We start from the raw sequence: 21,451 nt of genomic DNA, 5'->3' as shown, positions 1-21,451 counted from the left end.
AAAGAGGTATAAATAGATGATTAATGTCAGAATAAATTGAAATGGTTAATAAATATGAAGAGATATCCAAATTCACTTGCAGTCATGGAAATTAAAATTAAATTAAAAATAAGAAATGATTTTGCTCTCACAGGCTGGCAAAAATTTTGAAAGGAGTGTTAAAGTTAACTGCTAGCAGGAATATGGGGAAAGGCATTCTCTCATACACTGAGGGTTTAAAAATAAAGAATTTAGCTTTGGGGGAAAGGAGTGTTTCTATTTCCATAAAGATAAAAATAGACATCTCATTCAACCAGCCAATCTCATTTCTTGGGATATATCCCAAGAACTAAAAATCATGTAAGGATATGTGTTTTGCATCATTGATTCTGGAGCAAAAACTAGACACCAAATAAGTAATTATAAATTGCTAAATCAAGAATGACATAGTCACATTGTGTACTATTATGGAGCTATTAAAAATGGATTAAAGTGTACAAGAAGACTAATCATACATCTTGTAATTTTATTGAATTATTAAGCTGACATTGGTTAACAAAATTATATAGGTTTCAACGCTATAGTATATCATCTGTATATAGTATTGTCCATTCACCATCCAAAGTAAAGTCTCCTCCCATCACCATTTATTCCTTTACCCTCTTCTACCTGCCCCAACCTTCTTTCCCTTTAGTAATCACCATACTGTAGTGTGTGTCTATGAAGGCTTTTTGTTTTGTTTTATTTTCTTTTTTGCCTAATCCTCTCATCTTTTCTGCCCAGCCCCCTAACCTCCTCCCCTCTGACAGCTTTCAGCCTGTTCTCTGTATCTATGAAGGTTTTTCTCTTTTGTTTGTTTACTTCACTGATTAGATTCTACATCTTAGTGAAATCATAAGGTATTTGTCTTTCTCTGACTGGTTTGTTTCATTTAGCATAATACCCCCCAGATCCATTCATGCTGTTGTAAAAGGTAAGATTTCCTTCCTTTTTAGGGCTGAGTAGTATTTCATTGTGTAATTGTACCACGGTTGTTTTACCCACTCATCTAAGCATATACCTGGTATGTAGTTTTGAAAGAAAAAAAAATTGAAAGGGGTAAATAATATTACTCTTTTGGGGTAAGTAAAACCTAATTTTAAAAACCATATTGAAGTATTTGAGCATATAGGCAAAGATACTATTATATATCTGAAGAGTATGCATTAAGAAGAGTATAGACTTTCCATGGAGAGAGAGACAAAGGGCAGGAGAAGAAACCAGAAAGCTGAAGGCCCATTTGACGATAGAGGACTTTGTTTACATCCCACGTGAATGCAAACAGCATCACTGGAATTGCAAATGCTGTGATTTACGTAGTTGTACATGAAAACTCAGATACATATTGACAAAAGTTCTGTGTAGAGAAAAACTAACTTCATATCCATCTGAATTCAATAAGAAGATCTGCCTAGGGCTCCAACAGTTTGCCATGGTATTATGGTCTGAATGTTTATCTCCCTCAAATCTGTATGTCAAAACCATAAACCTCAATGTGAAGGTATTTGGAGATAAGGTCTTTGAAAGGTAATGGGAGAGGAACCCTTGTGATGGATTAGTGCCCTTATGAGGAGAGGTATTAGAGAGCTCACTCATTCTCTCTCCATCGTGTAAGGACACAGCAAGAGGTCTACCATCTATATGCCTGGAAGAGAATTCTCACCAGAACCTGACCATTCTGGCATCCTACCCTCGAAAGTTCGGCCTTCAAAACAGTGAGAAAATATTTTTTTATTGTTTAACCTACCCATTCTATGACATTTTGTTGTGGCAGATAAGTCATGTGGCCTAGAGAAGGTAAGTGGTGGTAACAAGCATATCAAATTTCTTTTTTGAATATATTTTATTGCTTATGCCATTACAGTTGTCCTATTTCCCCCCCTTTATTCTCCCTGACCCTGCACACCCCTTCCCCACCATTTATGTCCATGTGTCACAAGTTCTTTAGATTCTATATGTCCCATTCTATTCTTGCACTCCCCCCCATCTATTTTCTACCTACTGTCTATGCTACTTACTCTCTGTACCTTCTCCCCCCTTCTCCTCCTCCCACTCCCCTGTTGCTAACCCTCCATGTGATCTCCATTTCTATGGTTCCACTCCTGATCTAGCTGTCCTCTTAGTTTGCTTTTGTTTTAGGTGTGGTTGTTAATAACTGTGTGTTTGCTGTCCTTTCATTGTTCATATTTTTTCTCTTCTTTTTCTTAGATAAGTTCCTTTAACATTTTATATAATAAGGGCTTGGTGATGATGAACTCCTTGAATTTGTCTTTGTCTGAAAAGCACTTTATCTGCCCTTCCATTCTAAATGAAAGCTTTGCTGGATAGAGCAACCTTGGATATAGGTGTTTGGATTTCATGACTTGGAATACTTCTTTCCAGCCCCTTTTTGCCTGTAAGATCTCTTTTGAGAAATCAGCTGACAGTCTGATGGGCACTCCTTTGTAGGTGACTGTCCCCTTATCTCTTGCTGCTTCTGGGATTCTCTCCTTCATTTTAATCTTGGCTAATGTAATGATGATGTGCCTTGGTGTGTTCCTTCTTGGGTCCACCTTCTTTGGGACTCTCTGAGCTTCCTGGATTTCCTGGAAGTCCATTGCCTTTGCCAGATTGGGGAAGTTCTTCTTTATTATTTGTTCACATAAGTTTTCCACTGTTGCTCTTCTTCTTTCCCTTCTGGTACCCATATAATTTAAATGTTGGACCGTTTAAAGATGTCCTGGAGGTTCCTAAACCTCTCCTCATTTTTTTAAATTCTTGTTTCTTTGTTCTTTTTAGTTTGGTCAGTTTTTTCTTCCTTCTGGCCCACTCCCTTGATTTGAGCCCCAGTTTCCTTTCCATCACTATTGGTTTCCTGTGCATTTCCCTTCATTTAAATTAGTTTAGCCATTATTTATTCCTGTAATTTGTGACTAAAATTAACCAGTGAGCATCCTGATCACCAGTATTTTGAACTGTGTATCTGAAATGTTGGCTATCTCTTGGTCGCTTAGAATTATTGGCTATGGGGCTTTGAGCTGTTCTTGAGCCATAATGTTTTGGTCTGTTCACACCTGTTATGTATGGGGGGCGGAGCCTTAGGTGTTCACCAGGGCAAGGCGACCCAGTGACTGGGTCGTGACGCTGTATGTGGGAGCGGGGTCAAAGAGGGGCAATGGCATTTGTTCCACTCTCTCTCAGATTTCTGTCCCCTCTGCTGCTTCCCACAAGCAAACTGGGCCCCCCTGGTGCCGGCTCCTGAGTGTGTGGGCCTGTGAACCCTCCAGGACCCTGTGGGTCTCTCCAACAAACTCTCTGTGATCCTGGGAGCCTCTCCTGGCACCTTGACCCCGAAAGTCTTTCTAATTGGTGCTCTCAGGCTCTAAATCCCATCACTGGAACTCTAACCTGTGTGGTCTGTCTCACTGCTCACTCCTTCACCTGATTTATCTGCACGCAAATGTGTGACCACGGTCAGCCAGCCTCCTTGCGCCCTCACTGGATCCACCCAATGCTACCCCATGCCCGGGATCTAACCACTGCCTGTGCTCCTGCGGTGCCTGGGTAGACCTCGAGGATCTTTCCAGCCCGACCCTGCTCCGCAGCTGACTCGGCCCCTCTAACAGGTCTGGCTGAATGGTTTGTTGTTATCAGACTTCCATACAGTTCAATTTTCTGTGTTTTGGCTGGGTTTTTTTTTTACTAAAACTTTGTTGTCTTTAAACTTGGTTGTGCAAGGAGGCACAGTGTTTCCACTTACGCCTCCATCTTGGCCGGATTAAATTTCTTTTTAAATTCCTGCTTTAGAATATAATCACCATTTTCCATAATTATCTATAAGAAAATAAGTTCAAAATTTTCATTTAACACTTCCATCAAGTACCTTATAGAGTCCAGAAGAAGCAACATGCAACCTGATTAATTAGATCAACAAAATAATTGTGATCTAATGAGATGAATAATGAAGTTAAAACACTCTACTATAGAAGCAGAAAAGAAACTGGTTTTGAATTGGTACTCAGGAAAAACTTCAAAGAAAGAATATAGATTAATAGGCCTTAAAAGATCAATATTTTTTTAAAAGAAGGAGAGAAGTAAGACATTGGAGAAAAGAGTGTATAAATAAAAGTACGCAGACTGGCAGTGTAAGGTTCACTTTGGGGAAATGTGTATATTTTTTAATTAAATTTATTGTGGTGACATTAATAAATAAAATTATATAGGTTTCAAGTGCACATTTCTATAAAACATAATCTGTATATTGCATTGTGTTCCCACTCTGCAAAGCCAAATCTCTCTCTCTCACCATATACTTGACCCCCTTTGCCCCCAACTACCCTCCCTCCCAACTCCCTTTCCTTGGATAACCACCACACTGTTGTCAGTGTCTATGCGTTTGTGTTTGTTTTTTTGTTTGTTCATCTGTTTTTTTCAGTTTTATATATTACATATGAGTGAAATCATATAGTTCTTGACTTTTTGTGTCTGTCATATGGCTTAGCACTATGTTCTTGAGATCCATCCATGTTCTTGCAATGGCAGTATATGTACAGTATATATATATGATATATATCATATATATGACATATATGTGTTGTGATATATATATGATATATATGTGACATATATATGTAATGTGATATATATATATATCACATCTTTTTTCCAATCCTGTATGGAAGGGCACTTCAGTTGTTTCTGTATCTGTGAATAATGCTACAATTATCATAGGAGTGCATATATCTTTTTGAATAATGTTTTTAAATTCTGGGGTAGATGGCCAGAAGAAAAGTTACTCAGTCATAGGGTAACTCTGTGTGGAGTGTTTTGAGGTACTTCCATGCTGTCTTCCATACTGGCCATATTAATTTACAATCCCACCAATAGTGAATGGGCATTTCTTTTTCTCCACAACCTCTCCAACACTTGTGATTGACTATCTTGTTGACAAAGGCCATGCCAACAGGTGTGAGGTGGTAAGTCATGTAGTTTTGATTGTCATTTCCCTAGTAGCAAGTGAAGTTGAGCATCTTTTCATGCATCTGTTGACCATTTGTATGGCTTCTTCAGAGAGGTGTCTGTTCAGGTCTCCTGCCCATTTTTTAATCAAATTGGGGTTTTTTTGGTGTTGAGCTGCATGAGTTCTGTATGTATTTTTATACTAACTTATTGCGGGAGCTGTTGTCTGCACACATCTTCTCCCATTTGTTTGGTTGCCATTTTGTGGGTGATTTGTTTTGCTGTGCAGAAGGTTTTGGTGTCTCATTCACTTATTTTTGCTTTTACTTCCCTTTCTTTTGAAGTCAAATGTATAAAGTCCTCTCTCAGACCAAGGTCTATAAGTTTAGTACCTATGTTTTCTTCTATGTAAAATGATGTATAGTTCTGATTAAACTACAGCACAGGCAGATGGATGAGTGTAGCCAAGAATGAAGTTGTAATGCTCAGTGTGAAAGGCCTTTCTTAGTATGTGTTCTCCAGAAACAGACCCTAAGATAAGGGTTTGAATGCAAGTAGTTTACTTGGAATGTGTACCAGTAACAGAGTGTGTGTGGGGGGGGGTGATTTAGGAAAGAGAATGCAGTTAATGAATTTTCAATATTAACCTAGCAACCACAGAGAGTAAGTGTATGGCTAGAGCTTAATCTCATGGGGAAACTGTGGGAAATGACATAAACTACTCACCTCAGAATTATCCCACACAAAGAGTGAGTGAGATTTTCAGGATTAATTCACCCCCTCCAAAGTGGCACTATCTGAGAGCTGTTCCTGGAGAATATTGATTATCCTGCTATGCTAACTTGCTGTATGCACCAGCACAGCTGTTTTTATTGTACCAGTTCAGTCACAGAGAAACCAACACTGACAGAGAAACCTGAAATGGTGAAAGTCTGATGGATCTGGCTAAATTCTTCCAGCATCTGATGCAATCAGATAAATTCTATGCTCAAGAGGTGGAACTTTATTTTATAGGTTATAGGGAAAAAGCAGTAAAGAAAATTTCATGATCACAGGTGTGTTTTGTAAAATAGTTCTGACAACATCATGGAGGCTAAAGGGTATGATAGGTGAGGGCAGCGTGATGGTGAAGGTTCAGTGAAAGATGACAGGGTTTGAACTAGAGCAACAGGACAGGGAGAGAGACAGATGGGTATCAGTGGCATCCCTTTAGCTATAACTTCACAGTTGGAAAGGCATTAAATGTGTGAACCCAGGGACATGGAATACGTCAAAGGATTAGTTAATGTGTTATTTGAGTTACTGCTTAAATGGTGAGAGCATTTAACCTGCTAGGAAGTTTGACAGGAAGAACTGGTTGGGAATAAAGATTTTAACTCTGATTTGAGATGCACTTAATGACTTGGAAAGTCCTGTGCACGATTCTGGTAGAGATGCTCAGTAAGAATTTTGAAGTTGGACGTGGAGCTCAAACGGTAAGTCGGAGTTCCAGAAAGAAGAGACATTTAAAGTACTAGAGTTATATGATTAAGCATATGTCTAACTTTCCTATTTGAAGTACTTTGAGTCAAAGACCTTCCTTCTGGTTACTGTCAAATTAAAACTGATTTATTAGAAAGAAAATAAGACCTGAATATATGGTTCTAATTCTATAAACTGTTACAGTGAATTGGGGGAAGTTCCAAAGGATGACACTGGAATTTTTGATAATAAAAGCCTGTGCCAACAAATTTCCTGGGGAGGGTGGATATATAGAGACCACTATGTTTGTGTCACATTTTGGTAAAACAGGTTGTATGGTTACATAAGCAAAAAAAAAAAAAAAAAAAACAACAACAAGTCTCACCTCGGCCAATTTATTTGAGCAGGGTAAACAAATTCTAACTGTCAGGTTTGCTGTCATGGCCTTGCCCAAACTATTTAAATCTCCAAATGTAAACTGCAAAAAGGAAAAAAAAAGGCTTTTAAGTTGTAACTCCAAAATTTTGTAAATGTAGGTGATATACTGCCATATTCTGCCCTATGGTGTAGTGTAAATGTATTTTTGAGTGATATGGATTAGGCATGTATGTGTTACTTCTCCACAGGAAATTATCCCTGAGATATGTAGACAGAGTTTGCAGGAATTTGACATAGACGGAGAGCCCCGCACACTACAGATGAAAAGGGTTCAGAGCTTTCAAATTGCACTATGTAAACCGAAGAGCCTGATTAAATAACAGATCCATCCTTCTTCCTCTTTTCAAATAAATGGAATATAAATAAAATGCTGACTTAGTAAAAGGATTGAAAAGGCATGTGTCTTGAAGAAACATGAAATTTAATTATTATTATGTGAGACTTACAGAGAAAATGTGACTATTAATGTTTTACATGAGTGAGCAGGATGGTAATTTTGTGAGATAGTAATAAATATTCAGAAATAAAAAATAGGTACTAGTGCTTTGATGGGCGACTTCCCACTGGGACAATTTGTCTATGTCTCTTTGATAGGTAATAAGATAGGAACAGGAGAAGCACAAACTCATTTATAAGAGGTTGTCTTACACCCATAGACAAAGAATTTACTAAGGAAACGTATGCATTAAAAATGTAAGTTCAAAGATCCCTTTTTATATTAACTGGTATTCATCTCCTGTAAGATTCAATCTGCTTAACAGACTTCAGCCACATTTTTACATGGCAACAATAAAGGACTACAATTAAAAACATTTTAAATTTGACTTTGCAAACTGTTTAAAGCTTTTCCAGAGGAAATAATGTGTCTTTTATAACAGTCCATTCTTCATTCTCTCCTAAATTAGCTGCATAATATGTGAGCAAATTTCCATGCCTAGTTAGAGCTCATTATTCAGTAAAGTCTCAGGGAATTAGGACTTTTTTAATCAATTTTTTTCCTTTGCCCTTTAAGCACTTTTCTAATTTAAACAGTCCCAATGAACACTGATATCATTGTACCCATTAATTCCCACTTGTTTTGGTTAAAATGGCAAAGAAGCATGGATTTTTCACATTGACCATTTATATGTGCGTGCATTTTAAAACATATTCTTCATTGTAAAATGGTGCATAGCTTGGCAATTGCAAACTGGCAAATATATAGTGTGTGAAGATTAGGACTCGGGGAGGGTTAAACATAGAATAAATAGCCAACAAGATAGAAAACAAAAGGGCTGGGTAAAATGAAGTCTAAAATTGCCAATCTGTTACTTAAATATTTCAGGTTTCTTTTTCTGGGGTCATTATTTTCTAGATTTGATTTAAAGATGTTTTAAGCATTGTTTGCAGCTGCTGCCTCAGTGCTGTTTGCAGCCTCAACCTGTGTCCGTGTCAAACCATAATGTGATCCTGTCAAATTAACAAACAGAAGCCTTTCTTTTGCTCACTTTTGCGTCCGAGATAACCAGATGCAGCCCTGCCAATTAAGGAATTCATATGGAACATATCTGTTTGATCTAAATCTTAGTATCTGCATATGATTTCATGTTTCCTACTAGTTTGCAAGGTGATTTGTAGCAAAGCAACTGAAAACATAAAAATAATTGTGGTTTTTTTTGTCGTTTTCTTAAAGCAATGGCTCTTTTAACCAGATTCAAGTTGGGTTGATATTTTGTTTTTCTCAGAAAAACAATATAGAGGCATATCTAAGCTATGGAATATATATATATTCCATATATATATATATATATATATATATATATATCAGAAAAATAACACAGAGTGGTCCTAAAGGGGTAAAAAGAAATTGTACTAAGTACGTATTTGTCTATGATCAATCATTAACATTAAGCACAATAAGAAAAAAAATCTGAGTTTAAGATTACGATTGATTTAGAATGAGATCTCGTTAATATTATATTTCAGCTTTTATTGATTTGTAGGATTGACTCTCGAGACACAACCATATCATTAGAAAAATGACAATATCATCTAACTCCAGAGAATGACAGATTCAAAGTAATGATATGTAGAAAGTAAGTGTTAATGTACTTCATACCTTTCTCTTACTAAAGACCTCAATGAGCATTCAAGTCAACTCATCCTTTGTTATATTGATAAAATGCAAAAGGCAGTAAACTGAGTGAACCCTTGAGGGTGCCTTGTCATGAGATCCTGTAACAGTGGCTGTTATCAGGTTTTCATATCAACCTCTAAGCTACTTATACTTATTGATTTATAAGAAATAAACTAATAATCAAGGTATACTGCAACAATATGACAAGAGGCCCTTTAATATTATTATCAAAAATGCCAGAATCTAGCTTTAAGGTTATTGTGGTATATATCTACTTCTATCACTTGTAAAATCATAAGAGACTAACAATGTAAAATCAGTGGTGATGGAACTGACAAACAGGTGAAAATGCGTGCTGGTCTCTGTGGCTCTCTGTCTTGTGGAATACTACCTGATCTCTGCAAACTCAAGAAAGAAACTGCTCATGGCCAGTTGTCTCTTATTTTTTCAATTGGAGGTTTGTTCAGGTATAGTTCTCCTCTGAATTTTGAAGCATTTTTCTTCAAATTACCTTTTCTTTTCTATCACTACATTATTAACAAGCAATGGTTGCCTTAGCAACTCTTTAATAGGCTACAATTCATAAAACCTATCTTTTCTGGAGAGATTGTTGAGACACGCTTCCTAATGGAACCAATAGCTCTTCTTAATACATATGCAGAAACATTTTTGATTAGGAAAAAATCATGTGGCTTGAATATTTAAAATATTTATTACACATAAAAGTTAGCTACATACACTTACTCAAAGACTAAAATATTGTTTTACAGAATAATAACTTATCATGATAGCATCTATCATTTACTAAGTATTATATTTTCCCAATTATTGTTTTCAGTAACCTTAAGGGGTGTGCAGCATTACTTAATAAATTCATCAGATGAAAGACTAAAGTTTATAATGGGGTTAGTTCGGTAGCATACTGGTAAATATTTAACAACCAACATCCAGCTCTCTAAAAAGAAAATTGTAAATACATATGTATAATTATATATATAATTTTATTATAGACATTACTGAAACAAAGTATGCATAGCACATAAGTTTTAAAATAATAGTTACCTTTGTTTTTAATATAATGTACTTTATGTTTTTGTCATTTGATTTTTAATAATGGCTGCATTTAACATTTGGCATGAAAATATCCTGAAAATTAAACAACCAGCTCTTGCCATTTAGAACTGTTTTCCACATCACCACTAGGTTAGTTACTCGCTACTAAGGACTAGCTTAGGTCACACTGAGACTAAGGACTGTAATCCTAGGTACAATAGAGCTTTTTAAGAAGGAAATTCAAAGAAATACGGGGCTGCCTTAGAATTCCAAAGAAGAAACTCCTGTTAAAGCACCACCTACTTGAGTTTGACTCAGATTCATGGGCATGTTTCTCTTTACCTCTTATGTGCTTAGTAATTTACAGCTCAAAACCCGGCACTTATTTTTACTATAATCTTCTGGCATACATATATCTTTAATTTGTTCAACGTCAACTTATGACCTAGTGCCCACTTCATTGTTGGCTTGAAAGTTTGTCCCATAAGCTCTGACCCTGCCAACCACTTGGCTCTTGACAGGATCTCTGCTGAGTCTGCAGTGTTCCCTGGGTCTGTCTGTGCTGTTTCCATTGTGGTTCTTTCCCTCCGCTACTTGCCCTCACCACCACCTTCAAAGAAGATGGGTGCCCTTGGAGAGAGCACTGGCAAAAGGAACTCCCCCACCCTGACCACCAGCACTGATACAGGAGCAGCCCATAGAAGAAAAGCCTCATCCATCAGGGATTGCTCCTGGCACAGCTGTGGAGAAAGAGAAACTTATTTTTGACACCGCTTTATACCCTTTGAATTACTCTCTATTCATGTATTCTCAGTGGAGTTGGCTCCTCTTTGCCATTGAACTTCCTCTGCTTGGACTACCTTTGCCTGCAACCAGGCCCTCAAGGCCCAGGTCTCACGAACGTGTTCCATGAAACTTTCTCCTCTCTCCACCGTCTCAATTAGTATCAATTGATCATTTCTTTGCCCTCTGCAGAATATTGCTGGTGCCTGGCATTATAATCAATAGTAACCCCTTTTAAGAAAATTTATGCAGTGACTCTAATTAATGTACCTGGCACTAAAATAGGTGGTAGCAATACAAGGATAAATATAAGTGGAAAACTCCTTGACCCAGAGGATTCTCTTTGGAAATGCAGACTGGGAACATAATCGCAGTGACGCTAAGTGCTATAGTAGAGAAAGTTGTTTTAAAAAGAGTGTGAGTAAATTTCATTTTCACTAATTCTTAAATCTCACATCATGTGTACCCAGTCTGCTTCTACATAGGAACAATCTTTTTATGTGTGTGCATTTTTATTTTTATATTTTTATTGCTGTACAAGTGCAGTTGTCTCCATTTTCCCCCCACCAATACTCCCTCTCCAACCATCCCCACCTCTCACACTTGATCCCATCCCCCTTTGGCTTTCTCCATGCATTCTTTGTACATGTTCCTGACAACTCTTTCCCCTTTTCTCCCCATTATCCCCTCACCTCCCCTCTGGTTACTGTCAGTTTGTTCTTATTTCATTGTCTCTGGTTATATTTTGCTTGCTTGTATGGTGTGTTGATTAGGTTCCACCTATAGGTGAGATAATATATTATTGGTCTTTCACCACCTGGCCTATTTCACTTAGCATAACACTCTCCAGATCCATCCATACTGTAAAGGGTAGGGGCTCCTTCTTTCTTTCTGCTGCATAGAATTCCATTGTCCAAATGTACCATAGTTTTTTTTTTAAGATTTTATTTATTTATCTTTAGAGGGGAAGGGAAGGAGAGAAGGAGAGAAATGTCAATGTATGGTTACCTCTTGTGAGTCCCCTGCTGGGAACTGGCCCGCAACCCAGGCATTTGCCCTGACTGAGAATTGAACCGCAATCGTGTGGTTCGCAGGCCCACGCTCAATCTGCTGAGCTACACCAGCCAGGGCCAAATGACCATAGTTTTTTGATCCATTCATTTACTGATGGGCACCTAGGTTGTTTCCAGTGCTTGGCTATTTAAATTCTGCTGCTATGAACATTGAGGTGCATAGGTTCTTTTGGATTGGTGATTCAGGATTTTTAGGGTATAGTCACAGCAGTGGGATTGCCGAGTCAAAAGGCAATTTCATTTTCCATAGTGGCTACACCAGTCTGCATTCCACCAACAGGGCATTAGGGTTCCCTTTTCTCCACAGCACTTGTCATTGGTGATTTGGTTATGATGGCCATTCTGATTAGTGTTAAGTGGTGTCTCATTGTGATTTTAATTTGCATCTCTCTGAGGACTAGAGATGCTCAGCATCCTTTCATATGTCTCTGAACTCACTGTATGTCCTCCTTGGAGAAATGTCTGCTTGAGTGCTCTGCCCGTTTTTAACTGGGTTGTTTGTCTTCTTGGAGTGCAGTCATATGAGTTCTTTATGTAATTTGGATATCAAAACCTTGTTCAAGGTATCATTTGCAAATATATTTCCCATACAGTTGTTTCCCTTTTTATTTTGCAATGTTTTCTTTAGGCATGCATAACCTTTTTATTTTGATGAGATCCCATTTGTTTATTCTTTTCTTTATGTCCCTTGCTCTAGGGGACATATTGGTGAAAATATCACTGCATGCAATATCTAAGACTTTCCTCCCTATGTTCTCCTCTAGGACTTTAATGGTGTCATGATTTATATTTAAGTCTTTATCCATCTTGAGTTTACTTTTGTATATGGTATAAATTGGTGGTCAAGTTTCATTTTTTTGTGTGTAGCTGGTTTCATAGGAGAATTTTATAAAATATTTAAGGAATAGCTAACCCCTATCCTTCACAGACTATTCCAAGAAATCCAAGAAGAGGGAAGACTCTCAAACTCATTTTACGAAGCCAGCATCATCCTAATCCCCAAACCAGATTAAGACACAACATTAAAAAAAAAAAAAAAACTACAGGGCAATATTGCTGATGAACATAGATGCTAAAATCCTCAACAAAATATTGTTAAACTGCAGCCAGCAATATATTAAAAAGATCATACACTATGATCAAGTGTAATTCATTCCAGGGATTTGAAGATGGTACAAAATTCACAAATCAATAAATGCAATTTAGCACATAAACAAAAGGAAAGACAAAAATAACTTGATTATATCAATAGATATGGAAAAAGCATTTGATAAGGTACAGCACCCAGTTATGATAAAAACACTCAGCAAAGTGGGAATAGAGGGAATAGCTCAACATAATAAAGGCCATATACAAGAAACCTATAGCCAACATCATATTCCATGGGCAAAAACTAAAAGTTTCCCCACTAAGATTAGGAATAGAATAAGAAAGTTCATTTTCATCCCTTCTATTCAATATAGTTTTAAAAGTTCTAGCCACAGCAATCAGACAAGGAAAAAATAGAAAGGCATCCAAATCAGAAAGGAGGAAACAAAACCGTCATTGTATGCAGATGACATGATAGTGCACAGAGAAAACCCTATAGACTCCACCAAAAGTCTACTTGACCTAATAAGTGAATTTGACAAAACAGTGTGATACAAAGTTAATATTCAGAAATCAAAGGCATTTTTGTACACCAACAATGAAATACAAGAAACAGAAATCAGGAAAAAGTCCCATTTGATATAGCAACAAGAAAAATAAAGTACCTGGGAATAAATCTAACCAAGGAAGTAAAAGACCTATACTCAGAAAACTATACAACACTGAAGAAAGAAGTTAAGGAAGACACAAACCATTTGAAGCAAGTACCATGTTCATGGATTGGAAGAATTAGCATCATCAAAGTGTCCATAGTACTCAAAACAATTTACAGATTCAACACACTTCACTATTAATATACCAATGACATATTTAACAGATATAGAACAAACATTTCAAAAATTTATATGAAACGATAAATGACCCCAAATAGCTGCAGCAATTTTGAGAAAGAAGAACAAAGTAGGAGGGATCACAATACCTGATATCAAACTGTATTACAAGGCCACTGTAATCAAAACAGCCCGGTTCTGGCATGAGAACAGACACATAGACCAATGGAACAGAATGGAGAGCCCAGAAATAAACTCAGGTCTCTATGGTCAATTATATTTGACAAAGGGGCCAGAAGCATAAAATGGAGTAAAATACCCTCTTCAGCAAGTGGTGTTGGGAGATCTAGATAGCTACATGCAAAAACCAGATACTTAGTAACAATTTTAACATCTGCTAGTGTACAACAGAACACTAATCTTACCATTTCCCCATCCATAAAAAGTGATGCTTTTTATGCATTGCATTTCTCTCATTAATGCATCAGTGGTATTACTTCCAAGTGCTATAAACAGAGATGGGATAAGATATCCTTTTCTGGATCAAAAATATCCCAAAAGGAATTATATTTGGGTTCAACAAAACATTTATGGAACATTTACTATGTGACAGGTATTAGGATAGTTCCTTTCATAAATGACATTTAATCTTCCCTACAACTTTCTATTTTATAGGTGAGAGAACAAAGTTATTTTACAAATTAATCCTTTAGCTCCTTAGAGCTTGATCATGACAACCAGGAAAAATAACACAAATATCAGTGTCCTGTTTATGTAAGAGACAACAGACTATAACATCACTGATTCACTGCTATTTTAGCCAAATATAGAAAGTCACACATGTTCACTAACAGTATCACGTGGAATGATTACATCGTTGATTCAGCATGGACAAGCATGTGTTTGTTGTTAGTGTTATTTTCTAAGAGAGATGATAATTTTAATCTTGTTGTTTTTGTTTGTTTGTTTTATTTTGTTTTTATTTTATTTTGTATTATTTTATTGTTTTTGTTTTATTTTTATAGAAAGAGAAGCACGGGGGACATGGGTTGATGCAGGTGAAGAAGATATAATTGCCTTGAAACAAGCATGGCATTACAATTCAACTTTAAATGCTCGCAAAATTCAAAGCTGGAGAATCTAGCATGAGGCAATATGTAGGCTTCAGCCCATTCTCATCTTGTAATTGTTTGCTTTTCTTTGCTCTATGAATTCTTTGCGACTCAGAATATAAAAAACGCACCAACAGTTGCAGTAGATAAAAGACCCTCCACCATGTGCAATCTGTGGGGAGAACGTCATTGGAGACCAGAGGGGTGTTCTGACCTTTACCTGCCCATTCGCTCCATGTAAGAAATAAGGTTTTCATATGAGTTGTGGCAGTCTCATCACGAAGCTCCTCATCTCTGAAATATCCAGTCCTCTCAGGGTAAAACTGTGTATGTAATTATTAAGCATCCATTAATCTAAAATATTTCTGTTTTTACCTTTTTGGCTAAGATTTTGTAATTTATAAAATATAAACTTTAAAATCAAAGCAATTGTATATTTTTCACTTTTGCCCTGCTTATTACATACAAATAGCATACCTATAATCTCAAAAAGGTTCTATCTTCTGTCAAAGTCCTAAATATATGAGTTTATACTCATGAGTATATTTTATATATACTAAAATACGTCCAGTATTTATGAAGTATCTTCATACATTATGATATGCCCCAAATAGTTTAAAGAATTTAAAGTAATCTCATAGCAGCACAATTTACGATAGCCAAGAGTTGGAAGCAACCTAGATGCCCATCGGTAAATGACTGGATCAAAAAACTATGGTACATTTACACAATGGAATTCTATGCTGCAGAAAGGAAGAAGGAACTACTACCCTTTGCAACATCATGGATGGAACTGGAAAGCATTATGCTGAGCGAAATAAGCCAGGCGGTGAAAGACAAATATCATATGATCTCACCATTAACAGGAATCTAAACAAACCAAACAAGCAAGCAAAATACGACCAATGACACTCAAATATGGAACAGGCTGTCAGGGCCCAGAGGGGAGAGGGGAGAGAATCATAGGGGAAAAGGGAATGGACTCACATGAACAAGTATAAAAGACACATGGACAATAACTAAGGGTGGGGGGTGGAAAGGGGAGGGAGGCGGGGAGCATGGGGTAGGGGGCGGGCAGGGTTGGGAATATAAGACAGAAACCTGTACTTGAACAAGAATTAAATAAAAATTATATTAAAAAAAATAAAAAAATAAAGTAATCTTAAAATCAATGGACCTACAAAATACATCTCTATCATTTATCTAGAGCATCAAAAAAAGTATCTCTAGAATTGTGCTTACTCAGAACAGTCTTAAAGAGATTTAAATTTTTTGCATTTATGTGGAGTCCTTTCGTTCTAGGGGATTGTGAATTATAACTTATTTTGAATTTCTAACAAGAAATGGATATTTAAATGTATAATACAGAGAAAAATAAGTTATTTTCCTGACATCTTAAGACATCAGAAAAAAGACAGGATAAAATTTCAAAGAATCCTTCATATCTTGTTTCCTTTGATTTGATAGCATTCTTTTAAAGAGACTGAAAAAGACTTGAATTCATTACAAGTCCTTAATTGCCAGTTTCTCCACAAAATAGATGTTTATGTGAAGGCTTCAGAATAGCTACCATTCATTTGAGGGAGATCTTGTACAGCCGAAGTTTAAATAAATAGCAATGTTTTAGTAAGTTTGCAAAAGCGTAATTAGTCCTAGAGGCACAATATTTTTAAGCGTCAGACACTTGTTCTCCAGCTGTACTATTTAGATCTGTAGTTTCAGAAGCAGCTTATAGCCATCTCATTGAAGTCCAAGCCTTTTCATGACTGACAAGCACTTTCACTGTGTGTGCGCTCACAGAAACAGAACAATACCTCGCCACTACTTCTTTGATGGAGGCATCTGCTACCTTTTTTTTTAGTTCAATAGTGCATATAAACACTTCAAAACATATTCCACTGGGGCCCAGGAGCGTTAATTTGTGTTTGTTCTGTCATGCAATTATATTAGAGAAATGAAATAACTGATCGGGAAATTCACAGGTGGGCAGAAACAGTATTATAGTTTAAACAGCATATCGTTCCAACAATACTGTGTCAGAATCTCCAGGGGATCATAGTATTCATTTCTCTTTTCTCAAAAAATACCCTAGTGGAAATCATTCTGAAGTATTCAAAGGGTTTTGTTTTTAAGTAGCAGATGTTTTATTTTTTCTCATATACAGCAAATAATTAAGACGGTATTTATAAATCATGTTCATTTTAAGAACTTTGTAGGTAATATATCCTTCTTATTATGGCTTGTTCAGTTGGTACTTTGATGGGGTTAACAGGGTCACTCGCAAGGGCACTAAGTGTTGACCCCATCTAAAACCAGTGGACTCTGTTCTATACCTTGGAATGTGCATATATACTTATAGGTATGTTCACTTAAAACCATAGAGGTTGTGATTTTCCTATAAAGAATCAAAATGTATACCATATTGCTTTTGCCAAATCCATCACTCTACTTAAAGAAAAAATAAAACAGAAAATAGATGGATAGAAAGATATTAAATATCTATTTTAATATGTGTTATTGATTATGCTATTACAGTTGTCCCATTTTTCCTCCCCATTATTCCACTCTGCCCTGTACCCCACACCCACTACCATCATTCCCCTACCTTAGTTCATGTCCATGGGTCTTACATATAAGTTCTTTGGCTTCTCCATTTTTCATATTATTCTTTATCTCCCCCTATTTTGTACCTACTATGTATGCTTCTTATTCCCTGCACATTTTACCCCATTCTCTCCCTCCCCACTGATAACCCTCCATGTGATCTCTATTTCTGTGAATCTAGTTGTTTGCTTATTCACTTTTTTTTTTTAGGTTTGGTTGTTGGTAGTTGTGAGTTTGTTGTCATTTTACTGTTCATATTTTTATCTTCTTTTTCTTAGATAAGTCCGTTTAACATTTCGTATAATGAGGGCTTGATGATGATGAACTCCTGTAACTTGACCTTATCTGGGTAGCACTTTATCTGCCCTTCCATTGTAAATGAAAGCTTTGCTGGGTGATGCAATCTTGGTTGCAAGTCCTTGCCTTTCATGCCTTGGAATACTTCTTTCCAGCCCTTTCCTTGCCTGCAAGGTGTCTTTTGAGAAATCAGCTGCTGGTCTTATGGAAACTCCTTTGTAGGTAACTGTCTCCTTTTGTCTTGTTGCTTCTAGAATTCTGTCCTTCATTTTAATCTTGGCTAATGTAATTATGATGTGCCTTGGTGTGTTCCTCCTTGGGTCCAACTTCTTTGGGATTCCCTGAGCTTCCTGGACTTCCTGGAAGTCTATTTCCTTTGCCAGATCGGGAAAGTTCTCTTTCATTTTATTTTCAAATAAGTTTTCAATTTCTTGCTCTTCCTCTCCCCCTTCTGGCGCCCCTATGACTCAGATGTTGGGATGTTTAAACCTCTTTTTCTGGAGGTCCCTAAGCCTCAGAGGTTCCTAAGCCTCTCCTCAATTTTTAAATTTTTTTTTCATTCTGTTTGGGTTGAATGTTTATCTTTGTATATGGTAACAGTTATTTATTTTCCCTTCTTTTTGCTGTTGCTTACACTACAGCTGAGATTCTCCTTTCTCCTGTTTCTACCTACTCTCTCTCTTGACAGTGAACTTTTGAGAACAGGGATCATGACTTTTTACATTTAAATACTATGTCTCACAGTAGATGCTCAAAGGTTATGGAACTGGTAATTTTATCTATATCCTGTACTGAAAAAAAAGAGAGAGATGTTATAAGACCTCACACAGTCTGATTCATAGCTCCCTTTTATCACATCTCTATTAAAATAGTTTTTAAAATATATTTTAAGGTTCTGACAGAATGATCTCCAGTCTGATTTATGACAATATTTAAGATGATAGTAAAAGAATATTAAAATTATAAATCCATAGCAACACACAATGGCAAAGAAGACAAAGTGGACAGGAATCCAATGGAGGAAGAGTGACTGGTTAGGCAATCAGAGACTCTACAGCTGGAAATACTGAAGAGTAATATAAGTGCAGAGGCAACTAGGGTTGTAGGATGGTCATGGTCTAAGAGTATGAGTTCGTGTGTCTAGAGCAATTAGAAGCTATTGAAAACTTTATGTTTGGAGGATTGATAAAATCAGATCTACATTTTGTAAAGATAAATTAGGCTAAGGGATATATTTGGAATATATATTAAAGACACAGGTTTAACCCTGGCTGGAGTACCTCTGTAGATTGAGCGTGAGCCTGCAAATCAAAGGATCAAGATTCGATTCCCAGTCAGGGCACATGCCTGGGTTGCAGGCCAGTTTCCTGCAGGGGATACAAGAGAGGCGACCATACATTGATATTTCTCTCCCTTCCTCCTTCCCTTCCCCTCTAAAGATAAATAAAATCTTTCAAAAAAGACACAGGTTTAATAAACTCAGAATATGAGGTAGAACCAGAAGATGCCCAGCCATGTAGTATGAAAAATAGAGACTAATAGATTTAATGAAGAAGATACAAGATGCAAGAAACATTGTACAGAAGACAATGATGCCTCAGTCTCCTTCAGAGTAGGCACCTTGGGACCTCACACAGCTCTCCAAATTGCCATCAGCTGCCCTGTCATATTTTCCCAAATTTCATTGACGGTCTAAAATCTCTTCCCTTTCCAAGGTAATTTTGGAAAAGCCAGAAGTCACAGGGCACCAAATCTGGGCTGGAGGGGGACTGAGTCATTTGGGTGATTTGAAGTTTCACCAAAAAAGTGTATATGAGACATGATATACGCGGGGGTGCATTGTTGTGATGAAGCTGCCAATGACCAGTTGCCCATAGCTGTGGCCTCTTGAATCATTCAAATGATTTCTGTTAAAGAATGTTCAAACTTAATGCAAAATTTGATGCAGTTTTGTTGCTCTACTCAGTCATTTTGAATGCTACAGCCACACAGTACACATGCTCACTCAACGGTATCTACTGCCCCCAGTGACCAGTACAGTGAAGTTGTCATTGTTCACACATGCACATTCCAGTCCATTGTCCTTGGCTGTCAGGTTACACCAATGTCCCACAAACAGTTCTCAATGTAATAACAATGGCTGGACTTCTTCTGGACAGGCCTTATATAAACTGTTCCTATAAATCCATTAAAAAATGAAAGCACACATTCAAAAATAAGCAAAGGATATAAAGACCCAATTCATTAAAAACAATTATAAATATCCAGTAAATATTATCATGAAATTTTGACTATCAATGAAATAATTTTATCTATAAGACTGCATAATTAAAATTATTAATATTTGTGATATAATACTCTGTAGCCATTATAATTATACAGGATAATTATATATATAGGCATAGAAAGGTGTCAAAAATTCATTATTAATAAAAACAAGGGTTTCAATGATCTATTGCATAATTCCATATTTTGTAACAGGTATGTATGCACACAGTCACACACACATGTATAAAAGGCTGGAAGAAATGATAAGAACAAGTCATCTCTAAGTGGGCAAACTACTTTTGAAATCAGAAAATTATAAGGCTATTCTCATTTTTAAATAAATGAATGTGTATGATTATTGAAAAATTTTTAGTATACTGAGCTCTGTCCCATACTTAACACTGTGCCAAATGGTGTGTAAGTAAGCAAAGTTTGCCATGTTCTTTGTTTTTGAGAGCATTCACTCTAGTTAAGAGAAAAGATTAAACGTATTTAAAGATTTTATCTATTTATCTTTAGAGAGGAAGGGAAGGAGAGAAGGAGAGAAATATCAATGTATGGTTGCCTCTCGTGAGTTCCCTGCTGGGAACTGGCCTGCAACCCAGGCATGTGCCCTGACTGGGAATCAAACCGTGATCCTGTGGTTTGCAGGCCCAAGCTCAATCCACTGAGCTATGCCAGCCAGGGCAAGATTAAATGTATTTAAAATTACTATACCAAAGCAAATCATTGTTAATAACAAGATAAGAAATATGTTATATATGCTACTTGAATTCATGGGAAAGATGACTTGATTTTCAGGTAGAATTCTCAGCATTCACTTATTCATTTCACTAAAAATTGTTGAGTTTTTGATCAGTTATGGGTAAGTCCTAGAAATATGAAATGTAAAATAGAGTCTCTGACCTCAAGAACCTCTAAAGGAAGAGATAGATGGATACACAAAGAATGGCTACGTATCAAATACCACAATGTAAACTCCAGGGTACCTTACCTGATTGGCGGGACTACATGGTAAGAATGCTTGGCTCAGCACTCCCCTGTTCACTTCTTGAGAGCAAGACTGTTCATGGTCTCACTGATATCCCCTATGTACACACACACACAACCACACCAGAGGCCTGTAACTACCATAATTCACTAATTACTCCCAGTATCCAATGCACCCTAACTTCCTCTAAACCATCAATAAGAACGAGAATTTTTCCTATGTTAGTCTTCTGCATTGTTTTAATCCTCAGTTTTTAATTGTTTTTAATCCTCATTGTTTTTAATCCTCAGTACTCTTGAAGGGGAAATAGAGACTGTGGTTTTCATTTAAATAATAGTCCAACATTATTGAGAAAGAGATAGAACAATCTTTTTGAAGGT

The sequence above is a fragment of the Sturnira hondurensis genome, unplaced genomic scaffold, assembly GCF_014824575.4.
Source record: "Sturnira hondurensis isolate 20B ecotype Veracruz unplaced genomic scaffold, ASM1482457v3 Scaffold0000648, whole genome shotgun sequence".
Classification (NCBI taxonomy): Eukaryota; Metazoa; Chordata; class Mammalia; order Chiroptera; family Phyllostomidae; genus Sturnira; species Sturnira hondurensis.
This window is presented reverse-complemented; position numbering follows the sequence as displayed.